At 38.7% G+C, this 12,758-nt stretch overlaps 1 long non-coding RNA gene across 3 annotated transcripts in view; it reads left to right on the forward strand.

Moving 5' to 3' along the window:
• Positions 1–1,067: 1,067 nt before the first annotated feature.
• LOC129092652 (uncharacterized) overlaps positions 1,068–12,758 on the forward strand; it is an 87,194-nt gene continuing 75,503 nt past the window's right edge. For all 3 annotated transcript variants that reach the window (XR_008531264.1, XR_008531263.1, XR_008531262.1), the window contains exon 1: positions 1,068–1,144. This is a non-coding gene — a long non-coding RNA (uncharacterized LOC129092652). The remainder of the gene's footprint in view (positions 1,145–12,758) is intronic.

Raw genomic sequence — 12,758 nt, forward strand, 5'->3', positions numbered from 1 at the left:
TGATCCTCATTATGATCCTCATTATGATCCTCATTATGATCCTCATTATGATCCCTCATTATGATCCTCATTATGATCCTCATTATGATCCTCATTATGATCCTCATTATGATCCTCATTATGATCCTCATTATGATCCTCATTATGATCCTCATTATGATCCTCATTATGATCCTCATTATGATCCTCATTATGATCCTCATTATGATCCTCATTATGATCCTCATTATGATCCTCATTATGATCCTCATTATGATCCTCATTATGATCCTCATTATGATCCTCATTATGATCATTATGATCCCCATTATGATCCTCATTATGATCCTCATTATGATCCCTCATTATGATCCTCATTATGATCCCTCATTATGATCCCTCATTATGATCCTCATTATGATCCTCATTATGATTCCTCATTATGATCCTCATTATGATCCCTCATTATGATCCCTCATTATGATCCTCATTATGATCCTCATTATGATCCTCATTATGATCCTCATTATGATCCCTCATTATGATCCTCATTATGATCCTCATTATGATCCTCATTATGATCCCTCATTATGATCCCTCATTATGATTCATTATGATCCTCATTATGATCCCTCATTATGATCCCTTATGATCCTCATTATGATCCTCATTATGATCCTCATTATGATCCGTCACAGATTTCTTACTTTAGTAGTCTGATGTTCAGTTCTCTGGTTTCATCCTGTTTGATCTGAAAACATCCAGACCTTTAAATCTAAAACACATCAAACATCTCACCGTTGTAAAGGTCAGTGATAGGTGTGTGTGTGTGTGTGTGTGTGTGTGTGTGTGTGTGTGTGTGTGTGTGTGTGTGTGTGTGTGTGTGTGTGTGTGTGTAGTGTGTGTGTGTGTAGCAGCAGAGAGGGAGGGCCTTAGAGAAGGTGGGCGTGCGCGTAAAACACATCCTAAATGATTTCCCTGAACGCCTCGCGGTGCCTTCAGTATGAATGGTGCAGCAGAGTGAGACAGACACACACACACACACACACACACACACACACACACACACACACACACACACACACACACACACACACACACACACACACACACACACACACACAGTGTGTTGGAGCAGCTGAGACAGAAGAAGCGGTGCTGTGAGGTGAGTTGGATTCCTTCATGAATTAAACTTCTCTCTCTTCTCAAACAGAGTTTATAATACTACTACTACTAATAATCATAATAATAATAATAACAATAATAACAATAATAATCATAATAAACTCTTCATTGAGCCTCTTCAGTGCAGGGCTGATGTGTAATGGAGAGTTTGTGCCAAGAGGAGGAAGCGGCTCAGATAGTAACGCGCTCTTCCTCTTCCTCTTCTCTCTGTGAACACTTATTGAATGACTTCACCTTCTCTCTCTCTCTCTCCTTTCTTTCTCTCTCTCTCTCTCTCTCTCTCTCTCTCTCTCTCTTCATTCCTCTCGTGGACGCGCCGCACGCTGCCAGGCGCGTCCCCCTTCAGTTATTAATATTCATATTCATTCCTCTGACTTGTTTGAACTTCTTTGATCTTTGACTTGAATCAGTGCTGCGTTCAGGTACTGTAGGAAACGTGCTGCAGCCTCCTAATTAAGACTCCAACAACACACCTGATGTGCTTTAGATTAAAAAAGGAGGACAAAGTAAATGAGAATGTATTTATGTGTGTTTATAGAAACATAGTGAAGAATGAAGAAAGAATCAGTTTATTTTTAGTTTTTTGTCCAAATGACCTTTGATCTCTTTTTATAAGAGTGGACGTGGTGGTCATCGGTTTGTTGATGCTTTAAACAGTTTTGGTGTTTTTGGTCGTCGCCATCCAGTTTTTTTTGTAACCAGTGAACAAGAAGTGACATAGAGACACCTGTCAATCACTGTAGCCCCGCCCTAAAGCATCCCCTGCTTTATGGTCTGTTTGACTCTAAATGGAGCATCATTTACTAAATGAACATCATGCTGTATTGAAGAAGACTTGAAACTAGAGATTGAGACCATAAACTCATGTTTACAATGTTTACTGAGGGAATAAATCAAGAGAGAAGTAGAGTCATTTTCTCATAGACTTCTATACAACCAGAGGAGTCGCCCCCTGCTGGACAGGAGAGAGAATGCAGCTTTAACACATGAAGCTTTGGCTTCACTCGGCATCAGTTGATTCACTTTTCTGATGGTATAATCTTATTTAATCTTTGGAGAGGTATCAGTCAAAGTAAAGTCTAAAGTCAACAGATCATGTGACTCATTTGTTTGACGAGATCTTCCTCAGCAGTTGTTTTGTGTTTTTGGAAATAGAACCAAGAAACTGAAGTTCTGCTTCCTCGTTTTTTCTTGAGCTTCATCAGACGATGAAAACTGTCCAATGATGAAGACAGTGAGATGTGGCTGAAAGCTCAGAGAAACCCAGCAAGTGGACCTTATTTCTTGTCAAACTAGTGTCATTTTTATGATGATTATTTTTTCTTTACAGTGAGTAAAGTTAGAGCTGAGAAGTTTAATCGATTCGTTTGTATTAACCTCCAGATATTTTGATAATTGATTGATCGGTTTGAGTTATTTTCTAAGAACAAAAAAGTCTAAATCTTTGATTCCAGCTTCTTAAATGTGAGTTTTTCTTGAGTTTTTCTTCTCTTTGACAGTAAACTAAATATATCTTTGAGTTAAAGACAAAAAAAAGGACGTCTTCTTGGGAGAACTTTCTGACATTTTTATAGACCAAACAACAAATCGATCATCATTATTTGCAGCTCCACTATAATTAATGTGACTTTTTCAGCATTTTTGTTTTTTCGTTTAGTTGCAGTCACATTGTTTTAACATTTCCCACAGTCTTTGAACTCATTGCCACACTGGAGACAAACATTTTACCTCATTAAGTTTCTCTTAATTACACAACTTGTTCTTCATGAAATGTCTTCGTTCTGTTTCCTGCTGTGAGGAACTTAAATATTTAGAGGAAGTAGTGTGAGTTGACTTCCTGTTGGCTTCCTCTAGCTCAGCGTCACGTCACCATTTGGACTCATTAAAGAGTAAAGATGGAGGTGGATTATTCGGTGTGTAGTGTGTGTGTGTGTGTGTGTGTGTGTGTGTGTGTGTGTGTGTGTGTGTGTGTGTGTGTGTGTGTGTGTGTGTGTGTGTGTGTGTGTGTGTGTGGGTGTGTGGGTGTGTTTCATAATGAGTGACTCGGGGTTTCCCTGCCCCTGTTTCCTCCATTCATGTGGCCGGAGCTGAGAACGCGGATGTGAACTGACACCAGGACGGGACGCGAGCTTTATTTAAACAACCTTTATTTAAACGAGCTCTTCTTTTGACAGTGTGTGTGTGCGTGTGCATGTGTGCATGTGTGTGTGTGTGTGTGTGTGTGTCACTTCCTCTTTGTGCTTCCTTGTTACCTCAGCAGCCTAAGTTTCCTCCTTTCACTTGCACCATTTTGCATCCCCAGCAACTGAATGTGACGCCTAGCAGGAGGAAGCGAAACACGGACACTTAACGCTTTACGTTAAGTGTGATACATATCATATCATATATATGATATATATCTGATATATATCTGATATATATGATATATATGATATATCTGATATATATCATATATATCATATATATCATATATATATCATATATCATATATATCATATATCTGATATATATCACATATATGATATATATCATAAATATCTGATATGTATCATATATGGACACACTTGTCTCATTATCTCTGGAGATATTCCAGCTCCTGCACAAAGTTAAACTGCTTTAGAGAATAAAGTCAGAACCTGCAGTGGGAGCTTCTGTGTTCTATTAAAGATGGAACCACAAAGCTCTGTGTTCTATTAAAGATGGAACCACAAAGCTCTGTGTTTTAAATACATTCGTAGCGTCGTCCTCTGTTGTTGAGCCGGTGGAACGCCACTAGGGGGCAGCAGCGGCCTCAAATGAGTCGTCACAGTGAGGCGTTGGGGAACCAGTGATCCGAGCGTGTTAAAGTCATTTATACGCTATCGGAAAGAGAAAAGCGTCAATATGGAGATGCAGGACTGACATCCCTGAATCGTCTCTCACAGTCAACGTCACCAACACCAACACGGCCGTTAGCTTAGCTTGCTAGCCAGCTAGATGACTTATCAATGTTCCAAATGTGACGTTATCCGGTAACATCCTGGTACCAAACGCACAGGCATCGTATTCTCTGGTATTTATTCTTTAGAATTACGTATTTTTTCAGTCTTTTCCTTCAACATTTTTACTACAAAATGCAACTTTCTTAACGTGCAAAATCAGCCAGAATCACATTAATAATAATCATGAATATAATAATAACATGTGGGAAGAGCTGTTGATGGGTCTGATTCTTGTCTTTCGACTTTGTGTCATGTGACTTGTTGGTGTTTTTTAGAGTTTAGTCCTTCTTTGAGTCTAAATATTGAAACATTTTCTGGTGCTTTTCAGGATCATTTGCTGCTTCAATTCATTTAATTTCACCTTAATATCTTTGGACTTCATTTAATAGTCTGTAGATTGATAATGAATAATGAAAATCATCGTTATTTGAAGCCGTACTCATTTCCTTAATGTTATTGGTGTACTTTGTGCTTTTAGCTCCAATGAGAACGTGATCTCATGGTAACGAGTTAAAGGAGGTCACGCCACCTTTTGAGGACGTTTCTCTTTTCACAACTCGTCACATTCAGACACGTTTTAAACCTCCTTTCTCGCTCTTTATTTCGCCTCTAGGTCACCTGACTTCCTCTGAGCGTTTCATATTTTGCTTCAGCATGAAATGATGTGCGAAAAAAAGCAATAACACACAGAACGACTTTAGAAAATTGCTGTGTTATTTACATGCCGTCTGGGGAGAGCAGGCTGATGAGATTACATATACTTATATAAGATAAGATAAGATAAGATAATCCTTTATTAGTCCCGCAGCGGGGAAATGTACAGGATTACAGCAGCAGAGCTATAGTGCAAACAAGAGACATAGTAAAAAAACTAGATCAAAACATGTATTATAAATAAGTTATCACACAGTAAAGAATATTATATATATATAAACGTGTGAGCGCTGATCTAAATTCAAAGCAGGAACTGGCTGATTACAGGCCGCTTTTAGAGGAAGCGTACGCCAGAGTTGTTGCCATGGAGACGCAGATAAACGGTAACAGCCTGAGAGGTGTAAAGTTCACTTCAAGTTCAACTTCATCCGACGCTGCCCACGTGTTGATACGGAGCAACATTATCAATTATTATCAGGTGTGTTAGTGCAGTGATCACTTTCCTTTAAGCTCCTTTTAGATGTTCAAAGCTCCTCTGTGCTCACCAGCCGTACATCACCTGTGTCTGTCTGCTGCTGAACACATCTTTATTTAAAAACAACGATGGAAACCATGAAAACAAACCAAAACATGAGCAAAAAGACGCCACAAGGAGATCTGCAGTCAGGTGATGATCCTCTGAGGGGTTCTCCCTCTCACATACATGAGGTCATTTCATTTATTATTATTATTATTATTATTATTATTATTATTATTATTTTCATTATTAGCTCCTGCCGGTCGGCTGCAGAACAATCTTCCACCGTTTCCTCCTCAGACGGCGTTTCTGCTTCTCTTCTTCCTGCAGCCTCTCGATGATACTTCTGCTCTTTCAGCTGCAGAGAGAAGAGAAGAGATGCAAACCACAGAGAGCTCATTCAAATGAAAGTGAACCGACACACACACACACACACACACACACACACACACACACACACACACACACACACACACACACACACACACACACACACACACACACACACACACACACACACACTCACACAATACTCACACAATGAGTAGGCAGCTTTTACATCTCGCACAAATTGAAATGAGCTCCATGGAAATAGACGGGATGCTGTGGATCACTGTGTCACATAAAGATCTGATTGTTTGTTTGATTAAATATAGAAAAGAAAAACTCTAAAAAAACTTTAAATATTAAAAACAAATAAACAAAACTATTGATAGCAGACCACCTCAGAGAATATCAGGAAATTCTGATGTTGAATTTCAAAATTAAAGCCCTTCAAATCCCATTTATGAGGCATTTTATCTGTAATATCACATTGGATTTAAAAGGAATCGGTCAATAGTTACAAATGAATTTCCCTTCAGATGGATAGCAGACAACCTCAGCTGCAAAGCTTACTGGTGTTACAGCTGCACCTCCGTTTTCATGCTTTCACTTCAGCTGAAGGAGTACCTTGTTCCTCCTCTTTCTCCACCTTTTGCTCTGATGAAACCTGTTCTGAACCGCGGTGGATAAAGTCACGGTTGTTTCTCGACACCTTTTTGAACGGGCCGTGTTTCACTTCATGATTGTAGTTTCAGTGGAGAGTTGTCGGGTCTCTTTGTGGTCTGAAGGGAATAGTTTGAGACGTTGCTCTCTTGTCTGTGCATTAAGTATGGATCAGAATCCATTAGCCTAGCTTAGCATTAAGCCTGGGAGCAGGGGGAAATGACTAGCTAGCTCCTTCAGCATGAAGTCACCATGAGGTCAACGAGGCTAAAATAGCTTTGTATCAGTACTCTACCAAAATAACAAAATCACCCCGTACCAGTAGTATTAAAACGTCTCCTGTTAAACTACACCGACAATAAAATATACTTGCACTCCTTTTTGTACCCAGATCTTGAAAAAAAGACGATTTGAAAGGTTTTGCTCACAGCAAATAACCTGCAGCGTCCTACGCTTTAATGCAGAATGTCATCGGCCCACTGACGCAGCAGCTACAACCCACGAAGCTGTGATCTGTAAACAGTGCAAACAGTGCATACAGTGTAAACAGTGTAAACAGTGCATACAGTGTAAACAGTGCATACAGTGCATACAGTGTAAACAGTGCATACAGTGTAAACAGTGCAAACAGTGAATACAGTGCATACAGTGTAAACAGTGCATACAGTGTAAACAGTGCAAACAGTGCAAACATTGTTAACAGTGCAACAGTGCATACAGTGAATACAGTGCAAACAGTGCATACAGTGCAAACAGTGTAAACAGTGCATACAGTGAATACAGTGTAAACAGTGCATACAGTGCATACAGTGCATACAGTGCATACAGTGTAAACAGTGCATACAGTGAATACAGTGTAAACAGTGTATACAGTGTAAACAGTGCATACAGTGCAAACATTGTTAACAGTGCATACAGTGTATACAGTGCATACAGTGCAAACAGTGCATACAGTGTATACAGTGTATACAGTGCAAACAGTGCAAACAGTGCATACAGTGCATACAGTGCATACAGTGCAAACAGTGCATACAGTGCATACAGTGTGCAGTGCATAAACAGTGCATACAGTGCAAACAGTGTAAACAGTGCATACAGTGTAAACAGTGCAAACAGTGCATACAGTGTAAACAGTGCATAGAGTGCATACAGTGCAAACAGTGTTAACATACAGTGCAAACAGTGTAAACAGTGAATACAGTGCATACAGTGCATACAGTGCAAACAGTGTATACAGTGTAAACAGCACAAACTGTCCAGGCAGCAGTAACAGTGCTAACAGCTAAACTAGCGCAAGAAACGCAGACCGTGTGAAAACTGATGAAACTTTCATTCCTTCAAACATCTTCTCTAAAAGGATATTTGTTCATAACCTAAAACCTGTTGATATCCAAGTCCTTCATGACGTAGGTGTTTCTCCTTCTTTGCTAAAAACCTCTATAGAGACTCATATAGTCAATGAATATATATATATATATATATATATATATATATATATATATATATATATATATATATATATACATATTTATATATATATATATTTATGTATATATATATGTATGAACAAAGAATGATCATAAAACCTTAATAAAATGAACATATCACACATGTTTTCATCTGAAAATGATCCATTCAGAATAAGAACTAACTAACAAAATATGATGTTGATCACATTCACTATATTGTCATATTCGTCCCCTTTGCGTCTCCATGGCCGTTGCCGCGGTGACGAGACGTTTTCTCGTACAGAGAGGCTATATTAACACGTTAACAGGAACACAGGCGTCAGGGACAAAATGTACTTCCTCTTCTGTCGCCGGCCGAGCCTCGATTTTTGACGTAACACATGTCAACTTTTCAGGAACTGGTGACAGCGTGTGTTGCAAATATTTCAGATGAGCCAATCGGCTTTGAGCGTTTCTCTGAGAGGAATTAGTTCCTTCTACGTGACGTTAAAACATGAGGAAACCACACGATGTGTTTAGGGAGATCTTCACATGAGGAGAGTGTTCAGGGAGGGTTGTGTGTGTGTGTGTGTGTGTGTGTGTGTGTGTGTGTGTGTGTGTGTGTGTGTGTGTGTGTGTGTGTGTGTGTGTGTGTGTGTGTGTGTGTGTGCATACCTGCCGTTCCTGCGGTCCAGCTGTAACCTCTTAAAGTGAAAGTGTTTTCCAGCCTGCAGCATTCCTGTCATATCTGGTGGATCATGTGTTCACGTCTCATCTCCTCTAAAGCTTAAAACATGAAGTCAGCTGATCATTCACAGAAGATCAGAACGTAAACATTCATTGAATGTTCTGGAAACGGGACGATAAAGCTGCTTGGATTTTGATATGTTTAGTATTTTCATTGCAGCTGCAGGGTTATTGAATATTTATTCCCAGCAGAAATAAGTAGTAAACATAAACTGTTGTTGTTGTTCTGGTGGTTTGTACTGGAGCAGGACAGTGAAACCATCAGGAGCTGGTCTCTCTCTTCATTCCCAGTTCAGTCAGAACATTCCCTCCCTCCTCTTATCAGTCCTTCAACTTTGTGACTTTGTGACTCACTCTTGTCACAATTGCAGCTCACACCCATAAACACACACACACACACACACACACACACACACACACACACACACACACACACACACACACACACACACACACACACACACACACACACACACACACACACACACCACACACACACAAACACACACACACACACACACACACACACACACACACACACACACACACACACACACACACACACACACCGCTGGTTTGTGTGCTGGTTTTACAGTTGAAGCTACTGGTTTCCAGTAAGAAGCTGCCACAGGGTGCAGCTGGGTGGCTGATGGTCGACAGGGGTTAAACTGTCTCTCTCTCAGCAGCTCGTCGGGTGCTGCTGCAGTGGGGTTTTTAGTCAGAGCTACTGGTTTCCAGTAAAGACCTGCACCCAGTGCCTTCACAGCAGAGGAAGTGGTGGAGGAGCCTGAAACTCTGTTCAGAAAAAAAACCCAGCTTATCACGCGTCGGTTTCTTATCTTCAAATGTTTTTTTTGTCTTTTTTGCTTCACATGCATTTACATCTCTGCTTTTATTTAATTGAGCTGCAGAGACTTCCTGTGAGCAAACGCCCCGCAGAGAAGGTCAAAGGTCAACGACCACCTTCAAATGTTGATTAGGTATTTCTTTATTCTGTATAACCAAGAATCAGCTCAGAGTTTTCTGTCAGTGAACTTGATATTATTAATCTTGTAGTTTGACCTTGTGAATGCAGGTGAACGTGTGAAACACAGACTGATGTCGCCACCTAGTGGGCAGACACAGACGTTACGTTTAGAGATCCACAGCAGATCACAGGCTTTTTTTTAAACTTTATTTTTCATGAAGCCTCTTTGCAGAAACTCTCCACTGAATCAAAAACATGCAAAATATACACAAATATCCTCAATCTCTTTTTTACAAAAGGCAGATAAATATTTCTTTCCACCAGCTGACGACCATGAACATTAATGTTGTTTATTCTCAACATTCATAAACTCAAAACTAAATGAGACACACAGACTTCATCGTGACATAAACACTGTTTCTGTGTTCAGATGTAAACTAAATACAGTGTTTGAAGAAGAGGAACAAACCTGAATCCTCTTTATAGAGTTCAAGCGCCCCTCGTTCTGGGCTCAAGAATATTATTTAAATTGCAGTCAAAATTATTTGAATTTTAATTAAAATGTAATTTGTTAAAAATTATTTAAAAAAAAGTTACATTTATTATCTGCCAATATATATAAAAAAGTGATCAGGGATCTCATAAATTAATATTTGCTCTTTTTTATCTTTTGTGCTGATCCGAGTTTTAGGATCCGTTGCCCCTCTAGTAAAATATATAATTTTTTTCATAAATCATTAAGTTTTTCAGTGACCTAACAGTGGATCTTATTCAATTAAAGAAAAATCCTTTATGTTTTGGTCAACTTTTCGTTCATCTTTAGCAATGAAGGAACTACAAACCAACAGAAACTCAGACCGCTAACACACGTTAGCATCAACTGATGGAACAGAAAAGAAGCTTAACAACAATATGATTATTTTTATTTGTAACGTGGCATAACTAAAAAACAGTAATGCAGAAGAAAAGAAACAAAATAGTTAAATATTACAGACCTCAGCAGTCAGAAGGTTTCCACTTTGACATTAACCAGGTTTATGTGATGATATTAAACTATGTTCATAGAGGAGGATTCAAAAAGCTCTTCATGTTTATCCTGCTGTTAAACGTCTAAATGTGTAAATGGGCCTTTTTCACTATTGTCTGACATCTTATAGAGTAAAAGATGAATTTAAACCAGTATGAAGGAATCTCTACAGCAGCAGTTTGTCTCCATCTGCTGGTCGAGTTTGAAATCTGCTGAATTAAAAAAATCCAAACCCTTAAATTACTCCTTCAATTTATTCTTTTAAAAGCCTTTTATTAGTGTTAACCATCATTTTAATCTCATTATATTCTATTTTATTTCATATATCTCACACTGTTTGATATTTGTAATCTTTTAATGCTTCAATCCTGATTCACCTCGAGGGCTGAGAAAATATATTCAGTTTTTTTCTGAATGAACAATATTCCTCAAACCCCCAAAGAGAAGCTCTCATTATATCTGTATAGAGATCCAACAGGTTGAGTACAACACTGAGAACCTGAAGACTAACGAGCAGAAACCGATCAGAACCAGAATACGAACATCAGAGCCCTGAGGAAAAAACAAGCATTTTGCTGAGCAGATTATTTTTGGAGTTGTAGCAGTGGTAATAAATAAATATATGCTGCGATATCCTAATATTATTATTATTATTATTATTATTATTATTATTATTATTATTATTATTATTATTATTAATAATAGTATTAATAGTATTATTATTATTAATAATATTATTAGTATTATTATTGTTATAATTATTAATAAAACAATAATAACAATAATAATGTCATGTTATCATATCTACTATTACTACTACTACTTACTACTGGGGTGGCTGTGGCGTAGTGGAGAGCAAGGTAGTTCTCCAATCAGAGGGTCGGTGGTTCGATACCTGGCTTCAGCAGTCGATGTGTCCTTGGGCAAGACACTTAACCCCAAGTTGCTCCTGAAGGCCATCGGTGTGGACTGATGATGAATGTTAGTTAGAGTCTGATGGTGGCACCTTGATGGTAGCCTGTCATCAGTGTGTGAATGATATGTAATATATACTACTGATTGTAAGTCGCTTTGGATAAAAGCGTCTGCTAAATGACTCTAATGTAATGTACTATTATACTACTGCTACTACTACTACTGCTACTATTACTATTACTATTGTGACTACTACTACTATTACTACTACTACAAATAATAATAATACCCGTTGCAGGTATGTAATTATCTGACTAATCTTCACAGAACATTCTCTTTAAAGGCCCCTACAGTATATTATATATAATATACAGTATATATATAATATACAGTATATATATATATATATATATATATATATATATATATATATTAATATTCAGTTCAGTCAATAGCAGACAAATGAAATGTGAATCTTTTATCCTCAGTCATCGTTCAGTCGAGCTTCTCTGTGTGAATCGTCTCTCTGATGTTAAAGCAGACGTCGTGACCTCACTGACCTCTTTGTTGTTGCTATTGGTTACCAGAGGAGGGCGCTGGTTTCCTCCTCATCCTCCTCATCCTCCTCATCCTCCCTCTCAGCTGTGTGTTTATGGATCTGTCCCTCGTCCCCCCCGCCGAGTTATGGGGGTATTGATTGGTCGGCTGGGTGTCAGCTGGCTGTATTGATCGTTGTGCTTAAAGACAACAATGAAGGAGAGCAGTGAGAAGCAGAGAGGATTCAGTTCACACAGTGTGTGTGTGTGTGTGTGTGTGTGTGTGTGTGTGTGTGTGTGTGTGTGTGTGTGTGTGTGTGTGTGTGTGTGTGTGTGTGTGTGTGTGTGTGTGTGTGTGTGTGTGTGTGTGTGTGTGTGTGTGTGTGTGTGTGTGTGTGTGTGTGTGTGTATTGGAATATTTTGCAGCCAAATCAAATAGTTTACAGGATATTCAACCTTTGTTTGAATAAAGTAGTCCATGAATATGAAATATGAGTTTACAGATCTTTGTAATTCTTCCTCTGCATTGTGGAGGTTTGTACTTTATTATTATTCTTTGCCGGTTACACTTATCGTCTGAAATGAACGGCGTGTTGAGTGTTTGTGTCCGACTCAGAGGGATCATCTCTGTAGAGCTCACTAAACATGAGCATCCTCCTGTAGGAGTCCTTTCAGAGACGATTACATACTTTCTTTATTTGCTGTGAAATCAAATGTAATGTCACGTGACAGACCTCCGAGAACAAAACTACAAAATCATTTCTTTTTTCATTCATCGTTGAATTCAGCTGTTCAGTTCAAACTAGTTGCTGATT

This window comes from Anoplopoma fimbria, chromosome 6, assembly GCF_027596085.1.
Source record: "Anoplopoma fimbria isolate UVic2021 breed Golden Eagle Sablefish chromosome 6, Afim_UVic_2022, whole genome shotgun sequence".
Classification (NCBI taxonomy): domain Eukaryota; kingdom Metazoa; phylum Chordata; class Actinopteri; order Perciformes; family Anoplopomatidae; genus Anoplopoma; species Anoplopoma fimbria.